This window comes from Mustela putorius, unplaced genomic scaffold, assembly GCF_011764305.1.
Source record: "Mustela putorius furo isolate JIRA1106 unplaced genomic scaffold, ASM1176430v1.1 tig00000592_pilon_pilon_pilon, whole genome shotgun sequence".
Classification (NCBI taxonomy): domain Eukaryota; kingdom Metazoa; phylum Chordata; class Mammalia; order Carnivora; family Mustelidae; genus Mustela; species Mustela putorius.
Window position 1 is genome coordinate 3,660,324 of NW_025421426.1, and position 10,856 is coordinate 3,671,179.

The window sequence follows — 10,856 nt, forward strand, 5'->3', positions numbered from 1 at the left end:
AAGTATTGCTCTTGTCCAAAAGTATGAAAAAGAAAACACTATATTTGCCCACTTTCAAATCCCAATTTAATTTTTTTTTAAAGAGAGAATAGAGGGAGAGAGAGAAGGAAAAGCAGACTCCCCATTGGGCGGAGAGCCCAACCTGGGGCTCAATCCCAGGACCCTGAGATCATGACCTGAGTGGAAGGTAGATGTTTCACCAACTGAGTCGCCCAGTTGCCCCTCAAACCCCAATTTTTTAAAAAAGATTTTTTATTTATTTGTAGAAGAGAGAGTGAGAGAGAGCATGAGCAGGGTGAGGGGCAGAGGGAGAAGCCGATTCCTTGCTGGGCAGGGAGCCCAATGAGGTACTCGATCCTGGAACCATGGCTGATCCGCTAAGAGCCACATTCTGGGGGCAAAGTGGGAAAAGATCATGAGGACCAGGGTAAGGAGAGAGGTGAATCCCTTGAAGTTTAGAAGTACATACCCCAATTTCTCTGCCACAGAGCCACCGGTGTTCGAGGCATAAATTTTCCTCTTAACATAAGTGACCTGTGATCACATTGAGGACATGGGGCTTCCTAGGATAGCAACAGTGGCCTCCAGAAAAATGGTAGCCAAATCTTTGGTTTTGAAAGTTATTAATCTTTACACAAAATTCCTAGAAGTGGCAAGGGGAATATTAGTTTTATTTAATTTCATTCAAATTACACTACAAAAAAAATTAAGGGGAATAATTATGAAAGTAAGGTCAACTCGATTTCCTATAATAATGTTTTTTGTTACCAGGCTCATTATTGCTAATTCTTTTCATAATCTTTGCCATCCAACCTCATTTGTTTCATTTATAAGTGGCAAGAAATGCACATCACCGAACGGCGATGAAATCAAGACAGCAACATGTCACTTGGGTGATCTCTGGAGAAAGTAATTCTTGTCTCTAGTTAACCTTTTAGGGAAAAACTCAACTGCATATTCCCAATGTAGGTGTTACATTTGTCAAAGTGAAGTTTTCCTCTTCTAGATCATTCAGTCATGCATCCTGGCTTGAGACAGTAGGGCTTTTGCCAAAAGTTGAAGTTTTATCCTGCTGTTCTGAATACTTACAAACCAAATGAAAAAGCACTCAAAGAGGTTTTAAACGGGCTTTTAGCATAACCCAAAACACACATACACACACACACCACATACACACATCCATGAATTTTTAAATATGCAAAAACTCCTCTCACTTAGACTACTGTTTAAAAAAAAAAAAAAAGGATCTTGCACGTTCATTACCGAAGACACTCATAGTTGAGATTTAATGTGCCCCATTACTGTAGTTTGAACCACTTTTTGGCTTTATGAAGAATCTCAGAATTGTCAGTAAAAAATAAAATAAAATAAAAATAAAAGCTCTGATCTGTTTTAAACAACTCATATCATAAAATTGGCCTTCCACAGCTAGAAGTTTCCCCTAACCACAGTGTGGGCCAACGTTTGAATTATCCATACCTGGGCCACAGTGGCTTTAAATACTTTGAATATCTCTCGTTTTGCTGATCACTAAAGAAACATTCAAGAACAAACACACATGGTCCCTGTGATCCTAGACTCCACAACATATAATTGCATAAACACACAAACAAATGAAAGTATAATTACCAATTATGAGAAGCACATTCAAAGCAAGGGACAGTGCCCTCGCCAGCTGACGCTGCTATCACAAACAGCCACAGACTGGGGGTCTGAGATAACAGACATCTATTTCTCACAGTTCTGAGGCTGGGAATTCAGGAGCAGGGGGACGGCATGGCAGGTTCTGGTAAGAGCCCTCTTCTTGGATTCAGATGGCTGTGTCCTCCTATGAGGGAGAGAGAGGGCTCGGTTTCTTCCTCCTTTTCTAAAGATACTAATCCTGCCAGCGGGCTCTGCCCTCATGACCTCAGCTAAACCTCACCCCTCCTTAAGGCCTCACCTCTGAAGATCGTCACTTTGGGAATGAAAGCTTCAACATATGCATTTCGAGGAGACACAGACATTCAGACTACAGCGGACAGGTTAAAGAAATACAGAAAACTTGAGGAGTGGAGAGGCCAGTCAGACCCCCCAAGTTCTCTTGGCCCACTCATAATGCCATCGGCTGCCTGGGGGGGTGGGGTGGCAGCCCCCCTCACGCACCAAGGATTTCCTCCCTCTGGGTCCTGCCTCTCTTTGTTGTAGGGCTTTCTCTAATATGACATCATACTCAGCCCATGGCAGCACAGGCCAGAAGTGCCAGATGATTAACACCTCTGGGAGTGACCCTCAATTGGGGGACGGGGGCAGGAATTGGTGGGTAACTACAACAGCTTCCTGTCTCATTACTGGACCAATTCTGAGGAGGTCCCACACAGTCTACCAGAGACTCCCCAGTGGGACCGAGTTATCTACAGTGGTAAATTTCTTATTAACCTCACCGGTAATTGACTCTCTTATTTCTTTTCCTGGGACTGATTCCTAGAGTCACCTCCCAAATGAACTACTCAGGTCTGCCTTTGGGAAACCTACATGAAGATCAGTATCTACTGTGGGAAGGTAAACTTCCACTTGGTCCCCGAAGGAGGAGAAGCAGCTCTCCCTGAGAGCACCTGGGGGGAAAGGATTTCATGGAAGAGGAAGAAACAGCATAAGCAAAGGCCCTGAGGTAGGGAGGAGCTGTACACTGGAAAGGAGCCAAGAGGGTGGTATTACAGTGAGCATGGGCTGAGGCCCAGGCAGGAACCAAGGTGAACCTGGCAAGCCACAAGGAGGAGTTAGGGCTGTGTTCTTAATATGTCTCCCTCTGGCAATGAAGAACCTGAGGCTTAGAGGTGTTAGAGTAAAAAAGGGAATGGTGAGTATATTTGAGCGAGAATCTAAACATGGGGAGATCTGAATACAGAGCCAATATTGTCAACCACTCTTCTACTAAACCTGATGCTAAAATAGCTTAAACCAGTGCTTTCCTCTTGGTTTATACCAGGCTGGTGACCCGGTCTCTTTACCCACCTTCTTGACAATCATCTCTGCTTAGTCCCACTACCAGTATGACAGATCATGATCTCTGTTTCTCAGAGCAGCTGGAAGAGCAGAGAACCTGCATTCCTAGCCAGTTTCTGGAACATCTTTCTGCAACATCAAGATATATAGCCTTTGTAAATCTTCAGAGACGTATTAACGTTCACCTCCATAATGCCTTAATTGTACAGAAACCATTAGACAAGAGTGTTAAGGTGACAAAGGGACCCATGCAAATGGTAAAGAAAGAGAGCAAGATGCCTAAATTAAAAGGGGTGAAGGGTCCAGGACAGTCTTTCATGGGGGAAAAGATTCATGGAGATTCGCTGTCTTAACAAGAATGGACTGCCTCATAAATTATCTCAATATGATGCCAGTAAGTCAAGGAGAACTTTTTTTAAAGTAGGAATTTGCGAAAGGTTAAATTAAAATGAAGGCTGAACAATTATTTTTGTCCTCCTGCCTAGCGGGGCTTCTGCTAATGTTTGTGTACAGAAGTGATAACGGCGGGATACTTCAAAGCCTTTTCAGGAAAATCATATCATTGGTGAGAAAGGATTTGATTTTGTAAAAAGCTTATATTGTAAGTGATATTGAAAATAAAGAGACAAGATTGCATGAGCTAAGTGCTTTATTTTTGTTAATGCTGGTGGGGTTCCGAAGATCCTCATCAGGCCTGTAATTGGGGTTTTAAAAGTGGGAATAGAGGAGTGTTTTCCATTGTCTTTGAAGATGGCAACCCTGACCCAGCAGTGCAGGGCTGTGCCCTGTAAATTTTGTTTCCAGCAAATAAAAACGATTTTCTCCAAAAGCTCCCACTTCTCTTGGCCAGGCCACAGCATTTTCGTAGGGAGGGGCAGGTCTGAGAGTAACCTGTGGAGATGGTCCTCATGCTTTTCTTGATCCACCCCCCACAGGGGTTTTGACTAACCTTACAGAGAGGAAGGAGTTGGAGAAACCAAGAAAAATAACAACATCTATTCCAGTAGATGGTGAGCAGCACCTGAGCAGAAAGCATATCTCCTATTCCTTTACATCCTGAAGGCCTCACCCACAGCCCATAGCATTTAGGAGTTGCAGGCACTGTAAATAACATGAAACCCCACTATAATTTTGAATGTGGAAAGTAATTTTCCCATGCAACTGGAAATCTAGAGGCAGGTCCATTTTGGAGTCATTAATTTCCTCCACAACATCATCCAAGAACCCATGCAATTTCAACATGTCTTTCTCAAGAGCTAGGTCCACGGGTTAGCTTCCTTAAGGTTGGTTTTTTTTTTTCTTTTTAATATTATTTATTTATTTGACAGAGAAAGAGTGTGAGCAGGAGGAAGAGGAAGGGGAAGCGAATTTCCAAAGCAGACTCTGAGCCAAACACGAGACTCGATCCTACGACCACAAGCTCATGACCTGAGCTGAAACCAAGAGTCAGACACTTAACTGACTGAGCCACCCAGGCATCCCAGCTTCCTTAAGGTTTTAAGATGTCTCCTTTTTTTATATATATATTTTTTTTTTCCAAGAGCAAAAACAGCCTTTCTGGAAGCTTCCTAGAGATTTCATTTCATATTTCAATGCCCAAAAAGTTGCTTATGATTATGCCTTACTGAATGCACATCCAAAGGAACAGGGCTAATGTGAATGGCTCAGATGATCAAGACCCACCCCTGGGTTTGGAGATGAAGCAAACTTTCAAACTCATGGCCATTTAAAGGGGGTGGGTCATTGGACAAAGTTAATGACTCTGTTGGGAAGAAGAAACAGAAGGTAGGGAGTAGATATTGGCAATCAACAGTCTCTGCTAAAACAAGAAATTTCAGTAGACATCTATTAAAGAAATCATGGAATGAACCAATGAGTCTCTCTCATGTCTTTCATTATTTCCTTCCTTGGGGTATGGATTTTATTGTTTCCAGTGAGTGTTAGGTCTTTTGACCTTTCCAGCATTTCCTTTCCCCTCAAGGTCCATAGACCCCATCATCAGTCTGTATGGTTTGATTGGCTTCCAAAACGTGTAGAGACACATGTCCCAAATCTGTCCCGTCAGTAACTTTCATGGCTGCTGCCATGCCGATTGGTTCACATGGAAAATTGAACCACCGAGAGTTAATTCAAAGAGAGTATGAGGAAGGTGAATGTCTCTTCCCAGTGGAATGAAGTAGGAGTTTCATGTTTCCATAATGTAATCCTGGACAGTATTTGTCTGGACTGTGGGGACACGCACGAGAGTGGATCTAACCCAGAGGAAAGCAAAACCAGGAAATGGGGACAGATTAAATCTTGATACAGCTTTGACTCTGGATCTAGGCACAAATGGAGGAGCTAAGTAAATATATCTTTCTGAATTTTTTGGTCAAATAGTCTAGTGCATTTCTTGTTTTCCTCTAAGTCAGTTTGAATTGAATTTCTGTCACTGACAACCAAAGGAGTCCCGTCTAATACATTCCTTTATCTCTACTATGTTACGAGTTTCCTAAGAACCAAGGTTCAGATATAGTCATCTCATAATTTTTAGAGTTCTGTACCATACGCCTCCATAGTCCCTACCTCGCAGAGTGTTTCCAAGGTTTTTGTCATATGAGAACTCCTTTTTTTAAAAAAGACTTATTTATTTGCGAAAGAGCATGCAGGAGTGGGGGAAAGGGGCAGAAGGACAGGGAGCGAGAGAATCCTCAAGCAGACTCCCTACTGAGTGCAGGGTCCATCATGGGGCTCAATCTCAGGACCCCGATATCATGACCGAGCAGAAATCAAGGGTCAGACGCTTAACCAACTGAACCACCTAGGTGTCCTGAAAATTCCTTTTTGATATGAAAATATTAACAGATCTCAACACAACAGATGTTTTGCTTTTAAATATCTACAGAGTGAGAAAATATATAATAACACAAAGCTACTCTAATACTAGGGATACTTTGGTTACATGAATTTGTATTTTATGACTCACAAAGGCCTTTACCTACAATTTAAAAAGAGTCGTATGTAATGTGCAAACATATTATCTATTTCCTTAGACAAATTTTAATCCACACGTGGATTTGTGGTCTATGAATCTAATAACTGCCAAAGGAAATCCATAGACCACAAAACTCTTCCATGTCATCAAAAGTACTTGGAGAGGTGTGGATGAAATAATGCTTACACCCCCCAAAACTTAAAATGATCCATGACTCAATCATTCTGTCAAGGCTACTAAATCCATCTTCTCAGGGTTCTCTTTCGAAGGAGAAGAAAGTAATACAAAATATTAGTTAAGAGCTAGAAGACGCGGAGCTGGCAGAATTACTCAGGTGAATGTTACAGTCTGTTAATGAGAAGTCAATTCAAGTGTCCAGACTTCAGGTGCTGAGGACAGAGCCTCCAAAAAACCCTGAATTTAATAATTCCCACTGTGTGTTCTGAGAAAACGCAGCATAATAATACAGATAGCCCAGAGTAGCAAGACCTCTCAAAGATCCAGAAACCTGGGCATAAGGTCCCAAAACATTGGCTTTGTACAAACTGTCCATCTGCTCCCTGTCTTCTAACTCTTCAGAATTTATTTGCGGGGGTGTTGCTGTTGCTTCCCCTGTCCTCACCCATCCCCCCACATTGCTCTCACTGCACAGAAGCAGCGAGATGTGGGCCCAGGGCTGTTCTCTCCTTAGTGCCAATCCCTGGTCACATGATTGGCTCAGGTCTGTTCTTAGAAGCATGAAGCTCAGGACATTTGCTCAGTGGCCCTGAGAAGTGATTCTCTCTCCCTCACTGGCTATGAATAAGGAAACAGGCAGTTCCAGTTTCCAAGGGCAACATTGAAGGAATCCAAGTTCAAGAGAAAGCCGACCTAGGTAGGAGGGCAGAAGGAAGATACTCTCAAAGAAAAGAAACTGCAGTTTTGAATTAGCTCAGCTTGAAGCCTGCACTACCTCTAAATTTTTTTGAACTACGTGAATCAATAAGTCCTCTTTTTGTTTAAGCCAGGGGTCAGCAAACTACAGTCTGTGGGTCAGATCCAGCCCGGGGAAAGTGTGTGCATGGGCTGTGAGCTAAGAATGGTTTGTAGAAATGAACATTTGCAATCACTTTGCGAATACTAACTTTGAATACCAATTGAAGAAAACATTATCCCCTGCAAAGTGAGAATTCTATTTTTCTCATTAATAGACCTGTTTTACAAACACTTGAACTAAGTATTATTACTGTATTTTCAATTTCATCAATAAAAATGTCATGGAAATTTGTTTTCTCTCTTGCGATAGAAGTTCCCACATTATGTCCTCTATCTTGCCTCTTGGCCCATGAAACCTGATATATTTGGTCTGTTCCCTTTATAGGAACAGTGTGCTGACCCTTATGTGAAGCTATTACATTTCAGGATTTTTGCCATGTGCAAATAAAGCCACATTAAGTGACACACTATTGTTTTATGGACAGAGATGAAAAATGACTATTTTTGCTTCTCAAGTTTTCCCTTATGTGAAAACTCAATCAGTACAACCAAATCCACCAGCTGAAAGGGGCTCTACCCAGCCACCCCCAGTTCCCCTCATCCCTCCTTATGTAAATATTGCCTCCTATATTTTCTATCCTTTGAACCCTGACCATGGGCTTCCCTGTCCTCTCCCCTAATCCTATTGGGAAACAACCAAAAACTGAACACGGGATGATAAATGCATTGTACAACACTCATTTCACGGTTCTTAAGAACTTCACTCCCTTTTTCTATCTCAGCACCACCCAATAGTTGTGAGACATTCGTGACATGTTTTTCTTGAAATTAATGGGAACGAGGAGATTATTTTTTCTTGGAAGATAGCACTTGTTCTCAGAGCAAGGCATTACAAATCAGAAGGTGTGGGTGTGAGTCTGTATAGTATTGATTCCCACCCACCCCCCCTTTTTTTGGCAAAAGAACACTAGCAGTTCTTGGAGGACAACCACAACCCACCCTCCCTCCCCACGATGCTGGGTGCAACTCCCCTGGGGCATTAGAGGGGGCGGTGCCCAGTCTAACCAAATATAGCTGTCTTTGCACAGTGATTGGCTCAAACATGGGCACATGACCCAGCCAGAGCCAATCAGATCGCATCTCAGGACTTAGCAGGTGTTACCGGACAGGAGATGCTCCCTTTTCCTCTGGGCTTTTTTCCCTGCGACTGTAAACTCCTGGAAAGCTCACTTCTCCGCCAAGGAGAGCAGGGCAGAGAGATGTAAAGAGAGAAATCAAGTGCTGGTAACAACATTTAAAGAAATAGATTCAATGGGGCCTGAAGCTAGAGCTATTAGCCTGGACTGTTCAATTACATGAGCCAATAAATTCTCTTTCTGCTGGAGCCAGTCTGAGTTGGGGCTCCTGTCGCTTGCAGTGGAAATATACAACCCCTCTCTAACATGGTGGCCATCTTGGGTTGGGTTCTCCCAAAAGCAAGCCCTAAGACAAAGATATGAGTGCAGACGTCTCCTTTTGGACACACTCCCAGGAAGCACTGGTAGCCGGGAAGGAAGGAGGACCGGGAGGGAGCCCCTGGAACGGTGGATTAGGCAGCCCGCGGCCCCTTCCACACCCGGGGCTCAGGCCTGCTGGGGAAGGAAGAGGGAAAAGGCAGCAAGGAAGCTGGTCTGCTTATCGGCCAGCTCACATCCATCATTGGCAGAGAAGCTGTTTTTAGGGGCACCAATGCCCCCTCCATTTCCAGCTGGCCTCTTCCATGAGCGGGCTCTCCTCCGGAGAGGAGTTGACAGGCTTGTAGGAGAACTCTGGGGCACGCACTGCAATGCTGACTGCTGAAGGGAAATGAGCGACGCACTCATCAAATCTGTCTCCCCGTGTCCCACCCCGCGCCGCAGTAATTACAGAGATGCTTTGGGGACTGCCGGTGTAGCTAGGAGTTCCCCCACCTCTGTCATTTAACTCTGGTGTAAAAATGCTGTGCAGCCTCAAAGCTCAGCGACTTTGATCAACAAGGATATATATTCTCTGAGGCTTCTGCAGGCTGACTGGGGTGGCTGTCATCGTGCTACAGGTCCTTGGGGCAGCAAGGGGGGGGGGCCGCATGTGTGAAAGGGTAAAGGGGCAGCAGGTCCCCTGAGGAAGCTCTCCTCACAGCCACGGAACCCAATCCATTCTGGAGTCAGGAACTGCTTGTAATGCAAGGGTACATGAAATATATCCCCCAGAAAGGTAATGGCACATGCACCAGACTCTAAATCAGCCATCAACGAGCTACTATCGTAGTATCTTCAATGGATTATAAAAACGATGGCTTTGAAGAATGACTTCGCCTTGCCAGAATTATGATTTGTTATTCATCTTGTGGATTTTTTAAACAGAACCTTGTACTTAGTATTCAAATTAATGACTCCAATGTATTTGCCCGGATTAAAAAAAGAAGAAGAAGAACCATTTTGCACAATACACATAATAGTTACATTTCTATGATAAACTTACTTGGTAAAAGCTTTCTCGATTTTATCATGTAGACAAGTAGGTATCAGTAAATCAAACTCGAAAGCCAGAATGGTGGAGGTGGGGGAGAGGCTTGAGGCAAACCTTCCGTTCACTAAGGACGGCAGCAGGAAAAACGAACAAGAGAAACACTACACCAATATGGAGGAAAATAAGACTTTCCCCCAAATCGCTTCCCATCAGCCATCCGCTGCCATTTCCTGATTCAATTCATTAAGATCTCAGCTAGCCAGGAACATTTTTATGAAACACAGTGTTATTAGTGGGAAGAGCAAAAACTTCGCACAGAGTTCAGGTTTAAATTCCGGATCCGTCATTTTTCAACGGTGCCACCTGAAGAAAATGGACTAAAATTGCCGAAAATTCCATTTTGTCGCCACCAAAATGGGAGAAAAGGCCAGGGAGCGTGAACAGGGTCCTACCTCATAAAGTTGGAAAGACAGAAAAAAGATCATACGTGTCCTGCGTCCCACATGCCAGTCCATAGGTCCATGTTGGTCTCTGGAAATGTTCTCATGGGTCCACCACAGAACGAGAGAAATACAGCGTGATAGGTTGAATTGTGTCCCTCATAAGATTATGCTGAAGGCCTAACCACAAGTATCTGTGATTGTGACCTCATTCAGAAATGAGGAATCTACCGGGATAATCAAGTTAAAATGAGGTCCTTAGGGCAGGCCCTAATGCAATATGATGGCGGCACAAGAGAAGGGAAAAACCATGTGAAGACAGAGTCAGAAAGAGAACACCTGGGACAGAGCATTCGAGGCGGTGCGGCCCTGCCTCTCTGGTTTCAGACTTCTGGACTTCAGAACTATGAGATAATTCAGTTCTATTGTTTTAAGCCACTTGGCTTGTGTTATCATCTTAGGGCAAACCCAGGAAATGAATACATACGATAAAAGTGAATTTTTAGTTTAATAAAGTTAAAAGAATGGCCCCTTTTAAATTGTTTTTCCATGGCATTATTCGGAGCTTAGTGAAGAGTGTGGAGCAGGGCAGCTCGGGGCTGATCAGGCAGTTCTCTCTGCGTCCCCTTGGCACCCCGGGGTTCATCCCTGACTGCTCGACCTCTGGGGCCATGAGTTTACAAAATCTGCCGGAGAAAAGGAGAGAGGCAGATTGCAAAAGGCTCAGAGAGCCCCTTCTTTCTAAACTCTTAATATTTTAATAGTTGATTTATGGAAAAATTGAAAAAATATTACAGAGAATTCCCATGTGCCTTGCATTAAGTTTTCTCTCTTATTAACACCTCACATTTTTATGTTACATTTGTTATAATTAATGAACCAATACTGCTATGTTATTAGAGGCTAAAGTCTGTACTTGATTCAAATATACTTTATTTGCTACTTAATGTCCTCTCTGTGTTCCGAGGCCCCATTTGGATACCGCATGACAGTTC

The 10,856-nt window shown here is 43.4% G+C and overlaps 1 long non-coding RNA gene across 1 annotated transcript; it reads right to left on the minus strand.

Annotated features, from left to right (window-relative positions):
• Positions 1-280: 280 nt before the first annotated feature.
• Positions 281-2,139, minus strand: LOC101670092. Its single transcript, XR_199018.2, has 3 exons — positions 1,943-2,139; positions 1,630-1,828; positions 281-391 (listed from the first exon to the last, which is right to left on the minus strand). It is a non-coding gene; the product is annotated as an uncharacterized LOC101670092 (long non-coding RNA).
• Between the last annotated feature and the right edge of the window lie 8,717 nt (positions 2,140-10,856).